General features: G+C 47.0%; 1 protein-coding gene across 1 annotated transcript in view; it reads left to right on the top strand.

Annotated features, from left to right (window-relative positions):
* The window catches only part of LOC142292152 (fibrinogen-like protein 1), a 79,442-nt gene that overhangs the window by 28,104 nt on the left and 25,794 nt on the right, over positions 1-25,544 (top strand). The window lies entirely within an intron of this gene.

Genomic DNA, 25,544 nt, shown 5'->3' with positions numbered 1-25,544 from the left:
CCTCCTCCCCACAGTTCAACACTCGTACAGGCACTCGTCCCTTGTGTACATCAACTACCCCCCTGGCTGTCAGAATCGTGGGCCAGTGGTCTGAATGAGTGGGCTCTAGTACAGCCTGGTAGTCCTGTCCTCTGAGACCTACCGCTGCTCTACACCACATCATCATTTCACTCCGTGGGGGTATCACAATGGGGTTAGCATCCATCACCCGTACACTACCAATCTCACCGCCAGTCTGTTTTACCTGTTGCTTCCTCAGAATGATTCGGATCTCCTTTTGCAAGGCTCTTTGCGACCCGCCCTCAGCACCTTCAACAATCTGGTGAAGCAACAACAACACTTCCCCTAGGCAATTTTCTATGACATTAGTGCCTAAAATCATTTGCGGGTTCCTTTCTCTAATATCAGTGTCCACAACAATCAGTCCTTGACCCTTCTTTTCCTGCCTTCCCACCTTTATGGTTACCTCTTTGACCCCAATCTGGTCTATAGGTTGTCCGTTGGCAGCATAGATGGTGAGGGAGGGGTCCGGTGGTCGGAGATCGTCGTCCGACCAAAACCTACGATAAAGGACATACGGGATCGTGGTTACCTGAGAGCCGGTGTCCAATAATGCCGGGGTAGGGATCCCATCCAGGACGATGGACAGGACAGGACGTCCACCCACGTACTGATCACGGCAGCGACCTGGGCCTGATCTTCTTAATCCTGAGGACTGGCCCTCGGCCCCAGGTTTGGCTCGTTTAAAGGGCAAGCCCTTGCATAGTGACCTGCCTCCTGGCAACAACGACAGATGGGTTGTCCAGATGAGTCATAGCGATCACTGCTCCTGCCTCGGGTTGTAGGACCTCTTCTCCTCCGCATCCAAGGGACGTCCTCTGGGCTGTCAGCTAGCAGGATCCGATGAGGGACTTTGGTTTCTGAGGGCAACTGCATTGCTTTCAGGATTTGCGCGACGTCCTTAGTGAGCTGTTGCACCTGGGAGGATAGTGTATTTATGGTCTCTGCTGGCGCGTTGAGTCCTTTTGCAGTTATCAGGGCCTGCAAGGAGGATTCCGCTCCTGCAGCCGTGGAACTGGCAGGCCATGCTGGTGCGACGGGGTCTGTGTCCACAGGAGGTTGGAGTGCTTTTACTGCCCTATCTTTCAGAATGGCAAAGTCCACGTCAGGGTGTTCCAGGGACCACAGCTTCATCTGCTTCCCATCCTCAGGAGAGCGCAGGCCCCGCAAGAATTGTTCCTTCATCATCCGGTTTCCTTCCTGATCACTGACAGGGTCCACCAGCTTGAGAGCCCGTAGTGCAGCCTGCAGCCTGAGGGCATAGTCTCTTATGCTATCTTGAGGCTTCTGACGGCAGTTATAGAAGTCCGTCCTCAGCTCTCCCTCTGTGCGGTGTTCAAAAGCAGCTGCTAGTTTGACAAAGATGGTCTCAACAGAGCCCCGGTCATCATTGGTCCAGGACTCAGCCTCCAATTCTGCTGCTTCAGTCAATTGTCCCAGCACCACAGCGGCCCTCTGCTTACCAGTCATCGCGTGCATGTCTAGCAGGGTGTTGATCTTCTTCTTAAACCCGGTCAGCGTGTCTATTTTACCGGCGTATTGGGGCAGCCATTGCGCTCCTGGGACATACAGTAAGGAAACTGGCATTATGGGGGAGATTTCGGCCGGCGCAGCTGCGACCGCGGCACCGGCACCAGGCGCTGCTGCGTCCAGCGCGACGGGGGGTGGCATCGCTTGGGCTGCGTCGCCCTGACCAGGGGCATTACCTCCCGCAGCGTCCATTTTTCTTCAAGAATCTGCGCGCTCCCTTTTCACTTCCTGGGTCAGAACGCTCTCCGAATTGTGGGGATTCTGGGGCGGCCACACCTCTTCGTGGGCGGTGCTCTTCTCCCTCGCGCGGGCTGCAGCGCGCGCTTTTGAAGATGGCAATATGGCGGCGGTTCAATTTTTGCGGTCGGACCTCTGAGGCGCACGGTCACCTGTCTGAACAGGTCTAGTCCTGAATCCTGTTCGTGACGCCAGATATGTGAAGCCCTACAGGTGCGGTGCAGCAGTGTATTACCCTTAGGGACTCCACGGGATGAGACGGTCTGGTCACAGGTAGGGAACCTTCGTTTTGGGATTTGTCGTGACGCCACTCTCAGAATTGCGGTCAGTGAGGACCACCACTGCAGGTTAAGGGATGCCTGGGGCTGATGGTGGGTGCAGTCAGTTGTAATAGCCTCCTGAGAGTGAGGCAAGCCCCAGGCCCCTGTGTAAGTGTGTGGGACCACAGGTCGCAGAATGACTCAAACACAGTCCAAGAAGTCTTTTAACGTGTTTACTCACTGTTTAGAGGTCACGGTGAGATGCCCAGGCGACACTGTGATAACCAGGTGGAACCAGGAATTCCAGGAGGCCGTTCTGAGGGTAGCTGTCCGCTCGCCCTCCTTGCACTCTTTTTGTTTGGGAGGATCCCTTGCTTGAAGCGTGGTAGGACTCCTCCAGGGAAGCTGTTACTACCCTGCTCCCCTCTCTCTGGCCCGTCTGCCGGCAGCGTGGCCTTGGTGGGATAGCTTCTGGCCCTGTCCCCTTATGGGCCTGGTGATTGCTGCTTGGCTCGAGCTCTGTGTAGTAGTGGTGAGGGCATAAAGTACCCCCCACCTGTAGGTTAAGCAGCTCTGGATGATTTGCTGCCTGTACTGGGGATCTGTTTCCCCTTGCGTGCTCGGATACCAGGATCTCCGTACTCAGCCACCCCTCTCTCTGGATGTCTTTCAGGCCGACCCACGGTACCCTTTCTCCCCCGCTTTCAGCTACTGCACTCCTCAGGACCTGGCTGACACCAGAGACCCTCTGCTCCCTTCCACACACTTCAACCTCCAGCTCCCGACTCCCTAGCAACCAGCCTCAGAACACACCCCTTGCTGGGAATTGAAAGTTAACCCCTACTGGTTACCCAAGGGTCCCTTCTAGTGGTGTGGGAGACCTGGTCACTATGTGTTTGTGTGTGCACCTCATCCTGGCTTTTGGAGATTACCTGGAAGCATTGTCCCCGCATGGGTGCAATACTCTGTGGTGCCTGACCAAGTCAGGGGCGCCACACTATCCACAGACCGTTGCCGGCACTGGTAAAACTGCATCCTCAGCTCAGCTTCGGTACGGGTCTCAAAGGTAGTCTGTAGCTTCTCAAAGATGGTGGCTACAGAGAACCGGTCCCCCTCGGCCCAGGTCTCCGCCTCCTACTCAGCCGCGCCGGTTAGCTGGCCTAGCACTACCGCTGCACGTTGCTTATCAGTCAAGGGGTACAGTTCTAGCAACGGATTAAGCTTTTTCCGGAAGACCTGTAAAGCATCAGGTTTCCCGTCATACTGTGGTAGCCAGGTAGCTCCGGGCGCATAGGGCAAGGAGAACGGCATCACCTGAGCGAGAGCGGGGGCCGCGGCACCTTCTGCCAGCACGGCCGGGACCTGGGCAGGCCCATTCCCATCCACAGGTGCCACTGCCGCTGCGACCACCGCTCCTCCAGCGGCTCCGTCGGGCGCAGACATCTTGTTTCCGTCCCCCTTAGCCTCTTTCCGGCCCCTCCTCTATCGGGGCGGGGTCTTGGCCTTCGCGCCTCCGCTACTCGAGAAGACGCTCGAGCGGGAACTTTTCGCGCCAAAGATGGCGGCTTCTGAAATTTTCCGGCCGGACACCTCCGGCAGTAAGAAGGCGCACCTCTACCCAACGGCAGAGCGGTAAGATCCTGTTCGTGACGCCAAGTTGTCGCGGGCGGAGGAGGGGACGTCGCGCTCTCCCACTGCTCGGGTCCGGCTGCCACTGCGGCTGCGGCCTGCTTCTGCTCGGTGGCTCGAGCGATGGGCCGGATCCCGGGGACTCGAGCAGCGCTCCTCGCCCGTGAGTGAAAGGGGATTGGTTTTTGGGATAGTTTATTGTCCGTGACGCCACCCACGGTTGTGGTGATTGTATGGACACCACCGCTGCTCTGTATGGGGATCCCGGGAGCGGTGACAGGGAGCATCAAAGTTGTTAGTTCTCCCCTCCGTGGGTAGGGGAGTAGTTGTCCCGGGGCCCAGTGATGATTTGGGGGATGCTGGATGGCAGGGCCGATGCAGGGCTTGGCGGGGTGCAGGGACGCGGGGCAGCGCTGTGCCTCACGGCACTGTAATACTCACTCAGCCTGAGACGGGGACACAGTTCTCGGTAAAACACACGGCTGGAAAGACGGTTCCCACCGACGGCTGCAGTTGCTTTTCCCCAGTAGTTGACGGTGACGGTCCCTTTTCCTGCACCTAAGATGATGATGGTAGCGATGGGTTCCCACCGGTAACCCACTCCCCGACTTGGTTATGGGCCAGAGGAGCCCTACTTTGCCCGCAGGCGCTGGCCCTGAGAAACTGGTGCCCTGGCGGTGGCGGTGTCTCTCTCTAACGGTCGGACTGTTGCCTGCAATCGGGACTTGGTTGTTGGGAGACCCAGAGGTCCCCTTCACTAATGGATTTGGCAAATTCACGGTGACTCCTAGCCTTGCCGGGATCTGAAAGGCCCCTGCCAATGGTGCTGACTGCTCTTCGTATACCGCTCCGGTACCGCCGGGCCACCACCCATCCACGGTCCTTCCGGCAACCTCCAAGCAGCCTCTCCTGCAGACAGTCACCGCCGTCTGCTGACCTTGCTGTCTCAGTCCGGGGCACACACCCGGACTAACTTCAGGCTTTCTTAACTGTTACTGTCTCTTCCACTTTACTCCTCTGACTTGCTCCTCTACCACTTCACTCTCACTTCAGACTCTGACTAGACTGATCTGCCTGGTTTTCCCGCCTCCAGGGCTGTGAACTCCTCGGTGGGCGGAGCCAACCGCCTGGCCCACCCCCTGGTGTGGACATCAGCCCCTGGAGGAAGGCAACAAGGATTTTTGATTAGCTTTGGTGTACCTATCTGGGGTGTAGGGTGTGGTGGTGTTGTGACCTGTGACCCCTGGCCTGCCCAGGGCGTCACAAATTAATCCAGCGTAATCCAGGTGTCAATTAACCTTGAGATCACTGGCATCACTGACTCTTAAGTAATATTTGCTGCACATAAATATTTGCATAACATAAGAGACAAACAGTAGGTAAAATGGAATATATCATACAACTTCATTCATAAGACCACATTTTAAGACCCACCATAGTAAATTCCCCAATTCACATGAACAATTGTCTACACCAGCAAAAAAAGAAATAAAATTGCAGCATACCACCAAGGACAACATCTGCAAGGGGTTTTTATGTTCTCTTCGTGTTTGCGTGAGTTTTCTCTGAGTTCTCCGGTTTCCTCCCACACTACAAAGACTGATAGGGACTTTAGATTGTGAGCCCCAATGGGGACAGTGATGATCACATCTGTAAAGCACTGTTGAATTTATAGTGTAGCACCCAGGGATATGGAATACTCTGTTCCGGGCAGTGTCTGTCTTGGGAATGTCATGATGGTGGCCGTTATCCGGTTCCGTGCCCTGGGCCCTTTTTGTAATGGGAATATTTACAGGAGATTGGTGAATAAAGTTTATTTGGGACGCCACTTGCGGTGTTGCATCTATGTATAGGGAACTGCCGCTGCAGAATGTCACTACTGGGGCTGGTGGTATTGCAGCTAGTATGGTAGTCCCTCCGCAAGTAGGGTTTTGCCCCAGCGGGTGTATGGTGCAATGGACGTCAGAAGAAGGAGTCCAGACAGGTATTCAGTGCAACTGGTTTACTCACTTTAGATGTTAACTGGTTGCCCGAGGCCGGCTGGTTTCGCCTCCAGGTCCCCTTCGTCCCAGTGCCAGTCTGGTTCTCTGGTACCTTCTTCCCCTGCACCTGTCTCTGGTAATTTATTCCCTGTGGTATAGAACACCGGGGGTCCCCGTTCTGTGGTTTGTCCACTTCTGTCCGCCTGACGGTAGTGTGAACCCTGTGGGGTTGGAGTCTCTGGTCGTGTCCCTGGTTCTCCCGTTGCTACTGAGTCTTTGCATTATTTAGGGTTAGCAAGGTCCTTGATGGTCCCCTTTGCTGTGCAGGTGTTAACAGGTTGAAGCTCTTTCCTCTCCTAGGGTCCTATACCCCGTCAGTGCGTAGTTCCGGGAGTACTCCACCAGCAACCACTTCTCCTGGGTACCAGGTCACCCTTAAACCTGAGTCAGGACATTGCTCAGTCACACCTTCACACTCCACTGTCAACTCTGTTCTGACTACTCTCCACAGTCTGCCCCTCCCACCTGGTCAACTAGTGGACTGGAGTGGCTCCACCTTTAGGCGGCCAGCCATTGGTCCCACCCTGGCTAAGTACCATTGTATGGGGGAATGTTGGGAAAAACTGGGATTACTTGGGTTTTTGATGTTACCAGCACTGGGGTTCTGGGTCCCTAAGGGGGTAGGCCCTGCATCCTGGTAGGGATGCACAACTTTGTAGCACCCTGAAGGGTTCAAGGGTGCTACAATAGTGCTATGTAAGTGAGTAAAACAAATAAATTGGAGGATAACCATGCCTCTGTGGAAAGGTGAAAACTGACCTCTAATGAAGACATCTTTGCCTAATCCTGACATGACATATTCAACTATTGCTACAGTCGTGGGAATTCCGCCTGCTCCATTTTTGGGCTAGAGATGGTCAGAAATCCCTGGTCGTCACATTAGAAGTACATGCACAGTGAGCGATGTCAGTCAGTCACTGCTCATCCCTCTCTCTGCCTACTCCCCGCGGCCATCGCTCCTTCCCTGCACTCAGATGTATTTGCGTCTATAATATGCAAATACAATTTTTGTGAGCGCCGCGTAGGACAGGAGCAGAGGAGCTGTAATCAGCTCCCTGCTCCACTGAGAACTCCAGCAGAATGCAGGACACATTCGGTGTACACCTTCTTGGAGACGTCACACACAGGGGTCATCAGATGGTTCGATGCAGTGACGTCATCGAGCCATCCACTGAGTATAAGTTTTCTTTTTGTTTTTGTTTTTTTTTATATTTCCCAAATCATGAGGGACTTCACATGAGGGGCTGTTTGTAGAGACATGGGGGGCTGTTTGTAGAGACATGAGGGGCTGGCTGTGGGGACATACGAGGGGCTAGCTGTGGAGACATAAGAGGCGCTGGCTGGGGGGGGGACATACGTGGATCTGGCTGTTGGGACAGATGAGGGCTGGCTGTGTAGACATTCGTAGGGATGCTTGTGGCTGTGGGGACATAATAGGGACTGGCTGTGGGCACATATGAGGGGATGGGTGTGGGATCATATGAGGGGCTGGCTGTGGGTACATATGAGAGACTGACTTTGGAGACATATAAGAGGCTGGCTGTGCAGACATAAAAGGAGCTGGCTATGGGGACACATGTGGCCCTGGCTGCGGCCTGGGCATGTCGCGCCCCGGGGCAGCCGAGCTGCTCGGATCTGGGCAGTCCGTGGCTTGAGGGGTCCCGGACCCGGGGGCACCGAACAGTTTTTAAATGAAAAATAAAAGTCCGACTACAACACTCGCGGTTTGTGGCCAGGGATGATGGGGCCGCCACTGCAGGTTCCCACTGGGGATGATGGATGGGGGCAATGTAGATGGTGGAGCCCTCCGCAAGCAGGGCTTTTCCCCAGGGGTAGGTGAAAGGTTAATGTGGAGGCGCGCGGCAATGAAGCAGTCCAGACAAGGAGAGCAGTTTGATGGTGTTTACTCACTGGTTTGCCCTGAGATGTACTGGATTCCAGGTGCGCCCTTGTCCTGATGGCTGTGGCTGCCAACCTGGTGCCATTCTCCACCTGTGCACTCCTATGTATGTTGGTCCTCCCTGACGTGGGGCACTTGGAGGTCCTCCTGGTGTCTGGGTCCTGCCGCAAGCAGCTTGGACTATTTAAGGGACTATGTCTATGACTAGGTCCCCACTTTGCTGCTGATGCCTCAGACGTTAAAGGGTGGCAGATGAGTCCTGGAAACCCACCCGCTTGGCAGAGATAACAGAGGGCTTGAAGTCCGTGTCTGTTCTGGGATCTGCACCCCTGCGAGCAAAGTGCTGTGTGCCCTGGATGTCCACCCCACAGGATCCCTCTTGTCCTTGGGGCTTGCCCTCTCGCTCTGCAGCTATGAACAGATTATGTTATGTTGAGGGCAATTTAAAAACACTCCTATTTTTAAGACCACCATGTGGGGATGTGCTGCAAAAGACCGGAGAAGAAGGAATCTGAAGAGAAAGCCAAAATGGCATCTGGACAGGATGTAGATGAAAAGAAAGGAACGACTTAGAGAAGATGTCATGTGTAAGATGCCTGGATGTACATGTTTGCTTGTTGATACTGATTACCTCTCATCTGTACTGTGGTTCCTATATAGTCTGCAGTCTCATAATTGCTGATAACAACAACTCCCAGAATCTCCTTACCATTGTTAAAGACATACTGAGAGTTGTAAGTTCATGAGATTCAAATGTAAATGGATGGGACTGACTTAACATTACAACTGATTGCTATTCTTATCTTTGTGATGTATTCATGTACTACTGGTGGTTCTGATAACATACATATGTACTGATGATGGTACTGTTATTTTTATTTACTGACGGTAATTATCATGGTTTTTTCATGTTCTGATTGAGGTTCTAGTGAGGTTCAGCAATAATGTACTAATGGTGATTCTGGTGATGTATGCATGTAATAGTGGGGTTTGTAGTGATGTATATGATATATACATGTACTGGTGATGGTACTGGTGTTGTATTTATATACTGATTGTGGTTCTTGTGATGTATTAATTTACTGAATGTAGTTTCGGTGACCTTTTTATTTACTAATTCTGATGCTGTATTTATGTACTATTGGTGGTTGTAGTACTCTATTTATGTACTGAAGATGATTTTGGTATTGTATTCATGTACTGATGATGGTTCTGGAGTGTGAATATAGCACGAGAACCATCATCACTACATGAATACATTTCCAGAGCCATCAATAGTGCATAAATATAGCCCCAGAACAACCATTACTACATGATTACATCATCAGTACAGGAATACAACACAAAAACCACCATCAGTACATGAAAATTTCACCAGACGTACCATCACTAGAGAAATACAGCACCAGAACCACCATCAGTTTTGTTGCAAATTGTATTTATCTCATGGCAGACATTAAAACAGTCATATGTATCCCTGCATCAATAATACGGTCTGTTTAGTTTCAACATGGGTATCTGCCAAATGCTAGACACTTACTGGTCACCAAATTAAACGATGTGCAATAATATATTATTATTCACCGAAATATATAAAAAATAAAATATAACTTTTTTTTTTTAAAGACAAATTTTATTGCACTTTTCAGAATTATTACAATATATCTAACATTTGAACAAGAATAAATTCACCTTACCAATTTACCCACCCTTGTCTTAACCCACCCACTTTTATTCCCACTTTATCCCCCCCAACATTTTTAATACACAGAACACCAGGTATAAGTCGCGAAAGAACACACAGCTCCTCTATATTCTGATTCCCGTTTGAAGCCCTATTTCTCTGAAACCCTCGTCTCGCCCTACTGTCGTGTCTCTACTGCGTGTGTATTTTCAGCTTTCCCAATGTGCCTTGCAAGTCTCCCAGTAGATACCATTCCGTATTAGTGAAAGGAGATACCACTTTCCGTATTTCTGCAACTCCATACTGTTGTACTATAAATCTCTTCCATTTTTTAAAAAAGTTTCCCGTTAGTTCGTCCTTATTTCTTTCGGCTTCCAACTGTTCAATATTGAGCAGCTTTTTAATCTGATTGACCACCTCCTCCTCTGATGGAACAGATTCCTCGAGCCATCTGCATAGTAGGGCCTTTTTCCCTATCATAGCAATATTATGAAAGAGTCTTGGAATCTTGGTCCCCGTGTATCTCCTCCTCCTTCCTTTTCTTTAGTCCTGTGGTGGAAAATCCATAGCAATGGGTCTAGTTCCATTTCCACTTGCCATACTTTTTCTATAAGTGTCTTCATTTTTCCCTAAAATTTCTGACTTTCTGAGCACTGCCAAATCCCGTGGTATAAGTCCGTTTTCGGCTGTTTACATTTGGGGCAATGTTCTATTTTATTCATCGTCTGCTTGGGTTTATGAGGGATCGATCCTGTCAAACTAATTTGATCAGCTTCTATGAAGAGGTAAGTTCAAGCCTGGACCAGGGAAATGCAGTGGATGTTGTGTATATGGACTTTTCAAAAGCTTTTGATACGGTGCCACACAAAAGGTTGGTACATAAAATGAGAATAATGGGGATAGGGGAAAATATGTGTAACTGGGTTAAAAACTGGCTCAGTGATAGGAAACAAAGGGTGGTTATTAATGGTACGTACTCGGACTGGGTCTCAGTTCATAGTGGGGTACCACAGGGGTCAGTATTGGGCCCGCTTCTTTTCAACATATTTATAAATGACCTTGTTGGGGGCATGCGGAGTAGAATTTCAATATTTGCAGATGATACTAAACTCTGCAGGGTAATCAATACAGAGGAGGATAATTTTATATTACAGGGAGATTTATGTAAATTGGAGGATTGGGCTGAGAAGTGGCAATTGAAGTTTAATGTAGATAAATGTAAGGTCATGCACTTGGGTAGAGGAAATAACATTTATGATTATGTACTTAATTGTAGAACACTGGGTAAAACAGACACAGAAAAAGACTTGGGTGTATGGGTGGATGGTAAGCTTCACTTTAGTGGACAGTGTCAGGCAACTGCTGCCAGGGCTAATAAAATAATGGGATGTATTAAAAGAGGTATAAGTGTTCATGAAAAAAATATAGTTCTACCTCTGTACAAGTCACTAGTGCGACCGCACTTAGAATACTGTGTACAATTCTGGTCACCGATATATAAGAAGGACATAGCTGAACTGGAGAGGGTGCAGAGAAGAGCGACCAAGATTATTAGAGGAATGGGGGGGCTGCAATACCAAGACAGGTTATTAAACTTGGGGTTATTTAGTTTGGAAAAACGAAGGCTTAGGGGGGATCTAATCACAATGTATAAATATATGAGGGGACAGTACAGAGACCTTTCCAAAGATCTTTTTACACCTAGGCCTGCGACTGGAACACGGGGGCATCCGCTACGTCTTGAGGAAAGAAGGTTTAATCATAATCACAGACGAGGATTCTTTACTGTACGAGCAGTGAGACTATGGAACTCTCTGCCGCATGATGTTGTAATGAGTGATTCACTACTAACATTTAAGCAGAGCCTGGATGCCTTTCTTGAAAAATTTAATATTACCAGTTATGTATATTAGATTTTATGACAGGGTATTGATCCAGGGAACTAGTCTGATTGCCGGATGTGGAGTCAGGAAGGAAATTTTTTCCCCATTGGAACTTGTTTGCCACATTGGGAGTTTTTTTGCCTTCCTCTGGATCAACATGTTAGGCTACGGGTTGAACTAGATGGACTTAGAGTCTCCCTTCAACCTTAAAAACTATGATACTATGATACTATGCTTGGTGGGGATGTTAAAACCATAAATTGCTCTGTGCATTAATCTAAACTGTGTGTCCCTCCAGCCCTCATTAATCACCTCCTTCCTCATCCTCATCCATCCCTGCTGTATCTTTTCCCCTGCCTCTGTATCTTTTAGTTGTCGTGCCCATGCTCCCCAGACCTGGTCCGAGTGCAGTGGTACCAGTGCTGTTCTCAGATCTTTGTACAGGGAGGAGATAGTAATCTCCTGTTTATCCTTCATTATAAATTGGTCCATTTCATTCATTACCTGTTCTTTTCTAACATCCCTCAATAGTCCCATTATTCCCTTTTCCACCTGTTTGTATTGTATGATTTGGAATGGAGAAAGCCCGTACCTGTTCACCAACTCCTCAAGGGTCAACCACCTATGTTCCGTTTCATGGAGCAGATCTTTCACCCCACCGATCCCCTTATTTCTCCATTCTAGAAATAGTTTGTTTTCCCTCCCTGCTGGGAATTCCGGAAAATTCCAGATATTTAAGTATTTGGAGATTCGCCAGGACAGGTTAAACTTTTTCCTCACTGCTTTCCACGCCATTATCGTATCTCTACATACCAGGGAGTGCTTAATTTTCCTCGGAATATTGGCCAATGACGTGTGTAATATTGCCCCCAAGTCCCATGGTCTACAGTACTCACTTTCCAATTTTATGTTAGAATAGCTATTTGTCTTCCTCAGCCAGTCTATTACGTGCCTCATCAAGCATGCAAGGTTGTAGCCTCTCACATTTGGCATCTTGATTCCTCCCTTTTCCAGTGGTCGCATTAGTTTTTCCGCCCTAATTCTTGGTCTTTTTCTCTTCAATAGGAAGCTTGTAAATGCTTTATTCAGTCTATTTACATCCGCATGCTTTAATAATATAGGGATAGTCTGCATCGGGTATAACAGCTTGGAGAAACTCATCATTTTTAAGAGGTGGTTTCTACCTAGCAGGGATAGCGGCAGCCCCTCCCACATCTTATACCTAGCAGGGATAGCGGCAGCCCCTCCCACATCTTATACCTAGCAGGGATAGCGGCAGCCCCTCCCACATCTTATACCTAGCAGGGATAGCGGCAGCCCCTCCCACATCTTTAGCTCTCGTTCTATCTTCTGTATCACCGGTTTGAAGTTTAATTCATAAATGGAGGCAGGCTGGCGTCCCATCTGGATCCCCAGGTATTTAAGGTGGGTTTTTGCTATCGGTATCCCACATATGTTATCGCCTATTCCATAGGTTTTCAGGGATGACATGGTTCGCTCATTCAGAAACAGTATTTCACATTTTGTCTTGTTCAATTTAAAACCTGCCATAGACCCAAATCTCTCTATCTGTTGTATTGTTTTTAAAAGGTCATTCTGTGGTCTATTCATGAATAATATGATATCGTCCGCGAATAGAGCTGAATGTACTTTTTCCATTCCAATGTTAATGCCCTCAAAGCAGTCTCCTCCATTGATCAGTTTTGATAATGGCTCAATGGCTAGATTGAACAAGAGAGGAGACAGCGGGCACCCCTGTCTCGTCCCTTTGGTCAAAGAGAAGGGTCGTGACAAAAATCCGGGTGTCGCCACTCTTGCCTGAGGGTTTGCATATAGTATACCTATAAATGTTCTGAATGCTCCCCTGAAGCCCATATTATCTAGGACTGTTTCCAGCCATGGCCACTGCACATTATCAAACGCTAAAATATAACTTTTTATAGATGATGGTAAAACTGGATCAATGCCAGGAAGGGCTAATACAGGAAGAAAAACACAAAAAGTGATTACAAACAAATGACATGCAGCACATCGTAGGGAGAGGGGCGCCCTGTTATAACCTACACTTGTCCTCCCAGAATTTCTACCTACCAACGGAATTGTTACACCCTAGGATTGAGATTGGTGCCCTCGTTCCACGACGGCGCTCCCTAGGGGTCCTGTTGGTCACTCTTATGGAAGAAAGGGGATAATTAGAGAAAAATGTGTATACTACCATCCCTTACTGCATGTGTAAAAAATAGCATGTGCAAAAAAACACAATAATGTGCAAAAACCGCAACCAAAGTAGTGCAAAAACTGCTTATGACAATACAAATATAAATATATAATAATGTAGGAGGGATAATATTTTATGCTCATTAATTTGGTCATATAACTCTTAGAGGTAATTTTTGTCCCCTCAGGCAGTACAGATGGTAGCTGGATCACATCCTGATTATAGAACTTACAACTCAGCAAACATTAGCAGAGTGGCTCACAAAATATACATTTCACTAAACCATGCATCCTGTGACCAGTACTCCATATAGAAGTGGTTGTATCAGAAATGACCTGTGACCAGCCAACCATAGACATTAACAAATAGTAATGCTCCACAATAGCTACCAATGCTATATGGTGATTTATCGCCTAGACATACAGTCATATGAAAACGTTTGGGCACCCCTATTAATGTTAACCTTTTTTCTTTATAACAATTTGGGTTTTTGCAGCAGCTATTTCAGTTTCATATATCTAATAACTGATGGACTGAGTAATATTTCTGGATTGAAATGAGGTTTATTGTACTAACAGAAAATGTGCAATCCGCATTTAAACTAAATTTGACCGGTGCAAAAGTATGGGCACCTCAACATAAAAGTGACATTAATATTTTGTAGATCCTCCTTTTGCAAAAATAACAGCCTCTAGTCGCTTCCTGTAGCTTTTAATGAGTTCCTGGATCCTGGATGAAGGTATATTTGACCATTCCTGTTTACAGAACAATTCCAGTTCAGTTAAGTTTGATGGTCGCCGAGCATGGACAGCACGCTTCAAATCATCCCACAGATGTTCAATGATATTCAGGTCTGGGGACTGGGATGGCCATTCCAGAACATTGTAATTGTTCCTCTGCATGAATGCCTGAGTAGGTTTGGAGCGGTGTTTTGGATCATTGTCTTGCTGAAATATCCATCCCCTGCGTAACTTCAACTTCGTCACTGATTCTTGCACACTATTGTCAAGAATCTGCTGATACTGAGTTGAACCCATGCGACCCTCAACTTTAACAAGATTCCCGGTGCCGGCATTGGTCACACAGCCCCAAAGCATGATGGAACCTCCACCAAACTGTACTGTGGGTAGCAAGTGCTTTTCTTAGAATGCCGTGTTTTTTTGCCTCCATGCAGAACGCCTTTTTGTATGACCAAACAACTCAATCTTTGTTTCATCAGTCCACAGGATCTTCTTCCAAAATGTAACTGGCTTGTTCAAATGTGCTTTTGCATACCTCAGGTGACTCTGTTTGTGGCGTGCTTGCAGAAGCGGCTTCTTTCGCATCACTCTCCCATACAGCTTCTCCTTGTGCAACGTGCGCTGTATTGTTGACCGATGAACATTGACACCATCTGCAGCAAGATGATGCTGCAGGTCTTTGGAGGTGGTCTGTGGATTGTCCTTGACTGTTCTCACCATTCTTCTTCTCTGCCTTTCTGATATTTTTCTTGGCCTGCCACTTCTGGGCTTAACAAGAACTGTACCTGTGTTCTTCCATTTCCTTACTATGTTCCTCACAGTGGAAACTGACAGTTTAAATCTCTGAGACAACTTTTTGTATCCTTCCCCTGAACAACTATGTTGAATAATCTTTGTTTTCAGATCATTTGAGAGTTGTTTTGAGGAGCCCATGATGCCACTCTTCATAGGAGATTCAAATAGAAGAACAACTTGCAAGTGGCCACCTTAAATACCTTTTCTCATGATTGGATACACCTGCCTATGAAGTTCAAAGTTCAATGAGGTTACAAAAGCAATTTAGTGCTTTAGTAAGTCAGTAAAAAGTAGTTAGGAGTGTTCAAATCAAGAAATTGATAAGAGTGCCCATACTTTTGCACCGGTCAAATTTAGTTTAAATCCGGATTGTACATTTTCTGTTAGTACAATAAACCTCATTTCAATCCAGAAATATTACTCAGTCCATCAGTTATTAGATATATGAAACTGAAATAGCTGTTGCAAAAACCCAAATTGTTATAAAGAAAAAAGGTTAACATTAATAGGGGTGCCCAAATTTGTTCATATGACTGTACTTACTAGCACAAAATAGTCCCTGTGTACACATAAATAGCACACAATGGGGCCAAGTACTGTACCAAAAATAGACACTTATTTGGCAATTCTAAGTTTCAATCACTAAGTACTAAATTAGCATATGCAAAAATAGCACCTAATAGTGCCATAATAGACTTTTAAGGCCGCTTTACACGCTGCGACATCGCTCAAGCGATCTCGTTCGGGTCACGGAATTTGTGATGCACATCCGGTCGCTTTAGCGATGTCTTTGCGTGTGACACCTATGAGCGATTTTGCAAAAACGGTCAAAATCACTCATCGGTGACATGCCCCCTATTCTCGAATATCGCTGCTGCTCGGTGTATGAAGTAGTTCATCGCTCCTGCGGCAGCACATATCGCTATGTGTGACGCCGCAGGAACGAGGAACCTCACCTTACCTGCTTCCGCCCGCAATGCGGAATGAAGGAGGTGGGCGGGATGTTACGTCCCGCTCATCTCCGCCCCTCCGCTTCTATTGGGCGGCGGTTCAGTGATGCTGCTGTGACGTCACTGTGATGCTGAACGAACTGCCCCCTTAGAAAGGAGGCGGTTCGCCGGTCACAGCGACGTCGCAGAGCAGGTATGTGCGTGTGACACTGCCGTAGCAATAATGTTCGCTACATCAGCGATCACACGATATTGCATGTACTATGGGGACGGATGCTTTAGCGCTCGACATCGCTAGCAATGTCGTAGCGTGTAAAGCGGCCTTTATTTAACATATGTTGGTACTCATCCCAAAGCACTCAATGCATTTCCCCCCTGCTGAGTTCATCAGGAGTAACTTGATAGATGAACAGGGTCAATAGTGGTATAAAGGAGGAAGTATAATGCCTCAAGACTCCATGATGTGAGCGTTCCTCCCCGGAAAAGATACAATCTGCACTTTCCCACAACATATTTTTGGTGTGAGTGCGGTCCATGCTTTAAAAAAATAAATAAATAAAAAAAAATCACTTGGGCAGCATTTGGTCCAATGTTATTTAAAGGGAATCTGTCAGCAGGTTTTTGCTATGTAATTTGAAGACAGCAGAAGACAGGGGTTGAAACACAGATGTCAGGATTGTGTCATTTATTAAGCTGTAGTACTGTTGCTTATTTACAATTAAGGTTTTATCATACCAAGAAGATATTATCATACCAAGTTGTTCAAACACGCCCCCTCATCTGATAAGTAGCTCACTGTCGATAGACAATGTACACAGAGAGCTGTGGTGTGGGTGGGGTTAGCTTTGTGAGCTCTGCTACATGCTACATCTAAAAACTCGGATGTCTCATAACTGCTGCACCCAGTATACTAAATGATACATCGTTGGATTCAGGATCTCTTTCCTTACATTATGCTCCTCTCAGATGAGGTAACAAAAACCTGGTGACAGATTCTCTTTAACCCCTTCACGACTGAGGATATTTAGGTACGTCCTAAATCATGAAGGGATGATCGCCACCGGGTGCTGTGGTGAGCTAGCAGCGATCACTGCACATGTCTGAGGCTTTGAATAGCAGACATGTGCGGCTATCAGGCAAGGGTGGATCCGAAATCCACCCGCGCCTTTTAACACCTTAGATCACCCTATCAAAATGTGGCAGTGAAATTTCAATGGCCATGGCAGCAAATCAACTTTCCCCGCCACCATCGGAGGCCCCGTGATGCAATCATGCTGAATCAGCGATGAGACTGCTGATCCTTATAGTCCCCTAGAGGAACTAGTAAAATAAAAAAATAAAAACGTTTTAAAAAATTAAAAAGAAAAACAAAAAGCCTAAAAGTTCAAATCACCCTCCATTCTCTCCATTGAAAATTAAAAGGTTTATACATTTGGTATCACAGAGTTCAGAAATGCCCGCTCTATCAAAATATAAAAACAATTAATCTGATCAGTAAATGGTGTAGCAGCAAAAAAATTCCAAATACCAAAATTACGTTTTTTGGTTGCCGCAAATTTTGCGCAAAATGCAATAACAGGCGAAAACGTAGCAGTAGCATATGCGCAAAAATGGTTCCATTAAAAACGTCAGCTTGAGACTCAAAAAGTAAGCAGTCAGTGAGCCCCATATCCCAAAAAATGAGAACGCTAAAGGTCGCGGAAAATGGTGCAAAAAGTGCGCCACTTTTTGACACAAGCATCTGAATTTTTTTTAACCCCTTAAATAAAAGTGAACCTATACATGTTTGGTATCTATGAGCTCACAGAAACCTGAGACATCGGGCAGTCGCACTTTTTTTTTTGCAATTTTTTTCGCACTTGGAATTTTTTTGCCATTTCCACTACACTACATGGTAAAAGTGATGGTTTATTCAAAAGTACAACTCATTCCGCAAAAAATAAGCCCTCATGGCAAGACTGACGGAAAATTAAAAAAGCTATGGTTCTCGGAAGAATGAAGGGGAGGGGAAAGGAAACGGAAAAATGGAAATTCGCCCAGGGGTGAAGGGGTTAAAGGGAATCTGTCAGTAGGTTTTTGCCATGTAATCTGAAGACAGCAGAAGATAGGGGTGAAACACAGATATCAGGATTGTGTCATTTATTAAGCTGTTGTACTGTTAACTTGCAATGAAGGTTTTATCACTAGGACATTATCATACCAAGTTGCTCAACCATGCCCCCTCATCTGATAAGCAGCTCACTGTCAACAGACAATGTACACAGAGAGCTGTGGTGAGGGCAGGATTAGCTTTTTGAGCTCTGCCAAATGCTACATCTAAGGCTAGTTTCACACTACGTCTTTTTAACATCCGCTGAAAACGTTTTTTTAGCGGAAGTACGGATCCTGCTTTTACAGCAAATAACGTATGCAAACGCATATGTTATTTTGCAGGATCCTGCACTGGATGTTAGGGGCGGGCAAAGGAGTCATGTGATCGGGATTGAGGGGAGCTAGACTGGGAGGAGGCTTCTGACAGCTGCATACGCTGGTAACCAAGGTAAACATCGGCCTTGGATACCCGATATTTACCTTGGTTACGAGTGTCTACAGCTGCTAGGAGCCGGGCTGCGTGCACATAGCAGAGCCGGGCTGCGTGCACATAGCAGAGCCGGGCTGCGTGCACATAGCAGAGCCGGGCTGCGTGCACATAGCAGAGCCGGGCTGCGTGCACATAGCAGAGCCGGGCTGCGTGCACATAGCAGAGCGAGAGAGAGAGAGCGAGTGAGAGCGAGAGAGAGCGAGAGAGAGCGAGAGAGAGCGAGAGAGAGCGAGAGAGAGCGAGAGCGAGAGCGAGAGCGAGAGCGAGAGCGAGAGCGAGAGAGAGCGAGAGCGAGAGCGAGAGCGAGAGCGAGAGCGAGAGCGAGAGCGAGAGCGAGAGCGAGAGAGAGAGAGAGAGAGAAAAGACAAAAGCCCCAAAAAGCCCCACTTGAGCGGTCTCCACAATTTGCCACCATCCTTCAAGTGGTCCAAACAGTTAGCCATTGAATACACCAACACGACCAACAGAACAGAGATTAAAGAGCTGCTTGTAAACTTTCACACAAAACCCTATACATCAAACCAGCAAGGGGTCAACCTGGCAGTAAACGACTTTAATAACATCCTATATACCATGGCAGAGCTAGCAGGCCTCAGAAGGACCAACTCCAAGAGACCTACAAATAAACAAGGCCAAAAATGGTTTGATAAAGAATGCAAGGCACTGCGCAACTCCCTAAGGGTAGCCTCAAATCAAAAACACAGAGACCCGGACAACAAGGAGCTAAGAGTGGTCCATGACACCCTACAGAGGCAATACAAGCGAACCCTCAAGGAGAAAAAACAAAAGCACATCTCCCACAAACTGCAGCAGCTCGAAGACTCCCTCCAGGACAACTCATTCTGGGAGACATGGAGCCATATCGGTACAAGTCCCAAGCAAAGCACCCTCCACATTCAAAATGGCAACATCTGGCACAGCTACTTCAAGGGCCTCTACAAGAATATCCCAGAAGACGACCTAACCCCAGAACAAGAGCATATAATGACCAAACTGAGGGACATGGAGGAGACAATCAAGGACTTTCAAAATCCTCTGGACATACCAATCAGTGTGCTGGAAATAAAAGACAGAATCAAACTGCTAAAATGTAAGAAGGCCGCGGGCAGTGATGGCATCCTGCCAGAGATGATCAAATACAGTTCCCCAGATATTCATGCAGCACTGGCTAAACTATTCACCCACGTCCTGACTGCCGGCTACTTCCCTCAAAGCTGGAATCAAGGTCTCATAACGCCCATCTACAAGGATGGAGACCGATATGACCCAGCAAACTACAGAGGGATCTGTGTCAACAGCATTCTGGGAAAACTGTTTAACAGCATCATTAATAAAAGGATTATCGCCTTCCTCACCCAGGGTGACGTCCTCAGCAGAAGCCAAGCTGGGTTCATGCCAAACCACCGCACCACGGACCACATTTACACCCTGCAAAGCCTCATCAAGACCCACGTCCACGACAAAAAACAGGGGAAAATATTTGCATGTTTCGTGGACTTCAAAAAGGCCTTTGACTCAGTGTGGCATCCAGGCCTGTTCCTGAAACTTCTGGAGAGCGGAATAGGTGGCAGGACCTACGACGTGATCAAGAGCTCATACACTGAGAACCGGTGCAGCGTGAAGGTGAACGGAAAGAGGACGGCTTTCTTCCGACAGGGCCGTGGGGTCAGACAGGGCTGCAGCCTGAGTCCAACTCTATTCAACATCTATATAAATGGACTAGCAACAGCTCTAGAGTCCTCCCCCACTCCAGGCCTCAGTCTGCATGACCGAGAGGTGAAGTTCCTGCTGTACGCAGATGACCTCCTGCTACTCTCCCCAACTGAAAGAGGCCTCCAAGATAGCCTGGCAGTACTGGAAACATTCAGCACCACATGGGCGCTTCCCATCAACCAAAAGAAGACCAAAGTCATGGTGTTTCAGAAGAGGAACCAGAACAAAATAAACACTCCCTCCTTCACATTAAATGGCTCCACGCTGGAGAAAACCAGCAGCTATACCTACCTCGGTCTGGAGCTAAGCAATAACGGGAGCCTCAAGCAAGCAGCAGAAGCCCTGAAAGGAAAAGCATGCAGAACCTTCTACGCCATCAGAAGACAACTGTACCACCTCAAACCACCTGTGAGAGTCTGGCTCAAGATATTTGACAGCGTCATCACCCCTATACTGCTATATGGCAGCGAGGTATGGGGCCCAGTGACCTACCCAGACCACACAAAGTGGAATTCCAGCCCTACCGAAGTCTTCCACATGGAGTTCTGTAAATATCTCCTCCAAGTCCATCGCAGCACCTCAAACATAGCCTGTCGGGCAGAGCTGGGCCGATTCCCCTTATGGTTCACTATACACAAGAGGGCGCTATCACACCAGGCGCACATACAGAACAGCAACCCCAGCTCCTACCATCATAAAGCCCTGCTGAGCCGGAGCCCAGAGCAAGCCAAGAACTGCGGCAACCAAAGTCAGCAACACACCCTGACAAAAGCCCAAATAAAAGAGATCTCAGAGAGCCGCAAGATGCAATACATAGAGGACTGGAAGAGTGAATTAGAGAACTCCCAGAAACTCACCATCTACCGGTCACTGCGGAGGGACTACACTCTGGCCCCATATCTGGAAAGGCTACGCCACCCCAAAGACAGGCAGACCCTGAGTCTGTACAGACTGAGTGCCCACAGCCTAGAGGTGGAAACAGGGCGGCACCGACAGACATACAAGCCGCGAGAGAACAGACTGTGCCAGCACTGCCAGCAGGGGGCTCTGGAGGACGAGACGCATTTCCTACTGCACTGTGACAAATACTCAGCAGTGAGGGCCTCCCACTTCCAGAAATTTACCACCCATAGCCCGGGCTTTCCATCCATGGATGAGGACATGAAACTCCGCAACCTACTGGGGGAAGAGGAATCAATGGTGGAGATCGCCGCCCAATATGTCACCACATGTCATAAGCTGAGGGGAACCTAAGACCCCTAAATGGACTGTCAGAGCCCAAATTGTGCCTCCCAACTCCCCATAACCCTGATCCCCTCCCACCTTACTTACTGTATTACTCTTGCTTTGGCAACACTAACTGCATTTTGGTCCTGCCAATAAAGCATATTTGAATTTGAATTTGAATTTGAGAGAGAGAGAGAGAGAGAGAGAGAGAGAGAGAGAGAGACCCTGTACCGGGCATGCTCAGTACAGAATCAGGATCCTGTTATAACGCAACTGAACGACTTTTGGTAGGCAGGATCCAGCACTCATTGACATGCATTGCAGCTCGCGGTGCAATGTCAAGGATCCTGTGACATACGTTAATTTGACAAAGCCAAAAAACGCTACATGTTGCGTTTTTGAAACATGTTAAATTAACGCAAAATGACGGATCCTGCGTCTAACGGACGCAAACGAATGCAAACGGAAGTGGACGTGAGTCCATTGAAAATGCATTAAACACAAAACGGATTTGCACAGGATCCGTACTTCCGTTAAAAAAACGTTTTCAACGGATGTTAAAAAGACGTAGTGTGAAACCAGCCTAAGGCTATGTGCACACGTAGCGTTCTGTCCCTGCAGAAATTTCTGCAGCGATTTGAACAGCACACGTGCGCTTCAAATCGCTGCAGAAAGAATCCGGAATGAAAAAAAAAAAAGCCGATTTCATGCGCTCTGACTGCAGCCCCTCCCATAGACAGAGCAGGGGCTGCAGTCAGAGCGCAGGAAAGAAGTGACATGTCACTTCTTAGAACGCGCGCTTCGGGCAGCAGCCGAAGCGCTGCGCTCTAATACGCCACGTGCGCACGTCTCCTGCATAATCTTCATAGATTATGCAGGGGACGCAGGACGCATGCAGTTACGCTGCGGTGCAGATCGCAGCGTAACTGCATGTAAATACGCAACGTGCGCACATAGCCTAAGAACTCAGGTTGTGTCATAACTGCTGTACCCAGTATACTAAGTGATACATCGTTGGATTCAGGATCTCTTTCTCTACATTATACTGCTCTCAGATGAGGTAGCAAAAACCTGCTGACAGATTGTCTTTAATAGAGCTGTTCAGATAAATCTGTGAAACAAATGGCAGTATGCACTAGTCTATTCTGTATTTCAGATGACACTCACCTATTCAAGTCTATGGGAGGGGGATCTGAACCCACAGAGATCAACTGTATAGCATTATAGCATCTGATTTTTACAGATACACTACCATTATTAACATAGGAAACTATTTCTGGTCTTGTAAATTTTGTTTTCTGCAGATGACACATTTTTGGGGGGGATGGAATTTGTATCTAAGTGCTCTTTCAGACATCAAGGTTTAATTTTTAGGGTAAAGGGTACTTTACACACTGCCCCTGTCAATTGTGCGTCACAGGCAAATTGCTGCCCTGTGGCGCACAACATTGCTAACACCCGTCACACGGACTTACCTTCCCTGCGACGTCGCTCTGGCCGGCGATCCGCCTCCTTTCTAAGGGGGGCGGTTCGTGCGGCGTCACATCGACGTCACATGGCAGCCGTCCAATAGCAGAGGAGGGGCGGAGATGAGCGGCCGTAACATGCTGCCCACCTCCTTCCTTCCTCATTGCCAGTGGACGCAGGTAAGGAGCTGTTCGTCGCTCCTGCGGTCTCACACACAGCGATGTGTGCTGCCACAGGAACGACGAACAACATCGTACCTGTGGTAGCAACGATATTTGGGAAAGGAGCGACGTGTCAACGAGCAATGATTTTTGATGTTTTTGTGCTTGTTGATCGTCGCTCCTTGGTGTCACACGCTGCGATGTCGCTAACGGCGCCGGATGTGCGTCACTAACGACGTGACCCCGACGATATATCGTTAGCGATGCCGCAGCGTGTAAAGCACCCTTTAGTCAGTTGTCCAATCTTTTACTCAGTCGGAGTAGACCGTAAAAATTTGTGGAGACTTGTCTGATATTGATTCGAGTTTCGAATCCAACTCAGAAATGCAAGTCTATGGATCAGAGACAAAATCGGGCAGCACCCGATCGGATACCATCTGTGGTGGTATGTTTTTCACGGACAGTTTGATAGAAGAAGATTAAGAAATATTCATCAGTTATTGTTTTCATCTGAGAAAAATTGATGCAATTGTGATGGTAAAAACTGACACTGATCAAACTCTGGTCAGATATACCGATGAAACGCAAATCTTTTTTGTATACAAGAAGTATCACTGACGTGTATAAAGATGGTCGTCTCACCCTACTGAATAATATTGATCAGTTTTTTCCACGGACAGCACTTGGAATGGAAATACCATCATGTGAACATAGCTTGAGCCCGATTCCTCATGTAGGTTTTTCCAGCAGCATTTTCTATATTATATATATATATATATATATATATATATATATATATATATATATATATATATATATATACACAGATTCATTCCATTTCATGTTGGTTTTGAACATACTGTATATTGTTCTATAATTTGCAGGTAATCCCATCAGGTCTGAACATGGCCCAATATTATACTTGTATTAATTTATGGCTCAACTACAGCAACCGGTAAAGTGTAGAGACATAGTGACATCTAGTGGACACTGCTGTATCTGCATGGTATAAAATTTGTATTGTATTTGTTAATATATCATTTTTCCTAGATCATTGTACAAAGAACCTTTGCAGTAATTTGTGAAAAAAAATTATAGATAAGTCATAAGGCCACTTTACACGCAACGACATCACTAACGAGATGTCGTTGGGGTCACGGAATTCGTGACGCACATCCGGCCTCGTTAGCGACGTCGTTGCATGTGACATGTACCAGCGACCGCTAACGATCAAAAATACTCACCCCATCGTTGATCGTTGACACGTCGTTCTAATCTCAAATATCGTTGCTGCTTTTGGACGCAGGTTGTTCGTCGTTCCTGAGGCAGCACACATCGCTACGTGTGACACCCGAGGAACAACGAACAACAGCGTTCCTGCGTCCTCCGGCAACGAGGTGGGCGTGTCCTTCATGCGGCACTCTCCACCCCTCCGCTTCTATTGGACACCTGCCTTGTGATGTTGCAGTGACGCCGCACGAACCGCCCCCTTAGAAAAGACGCTGTTCGCCGGCCACAGCGACATCGCTAGGCAGGTAAGTATGGTGACGGGGACTAATGATGTTGTGCGCCACGGGCAGCGATTTGCATGTGACGCACAAATGACGGGGGCGAGTGCGATCAGCAACGACATCGCTAGCGATGGCGTTGTGTGTAAAGTGGCCTATAGTTTCTAATTTTTTCGACCTTTGAGTTTGAAAGTGTATCAAGTATATTATTATCATCATTATTATTATTATTATTAATAATAATATTTATTTATAGAGCACCATTAATTCCATGGTGCTGTACATGAGAAGGGGTTACATAAAGCATACATATACAAATTACAATAGACAAACTGGTACAGAGGGAAGAGGATCCTATACATTCTATAGGGTTACATATACATTCTAAGAATATAATTCCTATATATTCCTACATTAGATTGCAAAGGTCAGCAATGATTTATAAATGCACGGATGGAGACTCCTATATGTGAAGTTGGGGATGCAATTCATAGTATTCAGTTCGGTCATTTCTGCTGATGTCTCCATATCTGTCTATATTAGTTTATAGGCATATATCACCTTTCATACATATAATTTGATTTGCAATTTTTCCATAAGTAAAAACATATTGGCTGTCTGTAGTTTTTCCAATAGGATGTTCAGAATAAGGAAAAAAAAAATCAGATTTGTATCCAGTGTCAATTTACATTTCCAGGAGGAATAACAGAGGATTGGCAAAATGCAGATTTCTATGTAAAGATGCTCCAGAATTGTAATTTCACGGGGAATACCAATATTTTTATGTTCCATCTATTCCCTGTGAAATAACAATTCTGGGGCATCAATTTTTTGGGCAACTGTTCCTCTCCTATTCCTCCTGGAAATATATGAAAATATTGACCAATGGGCTGTAACCATTTATTTGTGTCCTCTGACGCAGCACTAAATTCTCAGTGGCCATTTGCAGGGATCTGCCC

Source organism: Anomaloglossus baeobatrachus, chromosome 2 (genome assembly GCF_048569485.1).
Source record: "Anomaloglossus baeobatrachus isolate aAnoBae1 chromosome 2, aAnoBae1.hap1, whole genome shotgun sequence".
NCBI classification, from domain to species: Eukaryota; Metazoa; Chordata; class Amphibia; order Anura; family Aromobatidae; genus Anomaloglossus; species Anomaloglossus baeobatrachus.
The sequence above is the reverse complement of the archived record's forward strand: the minus strand, read 5'-3'. Positions and strand labels throughout refer to the sequence as shown.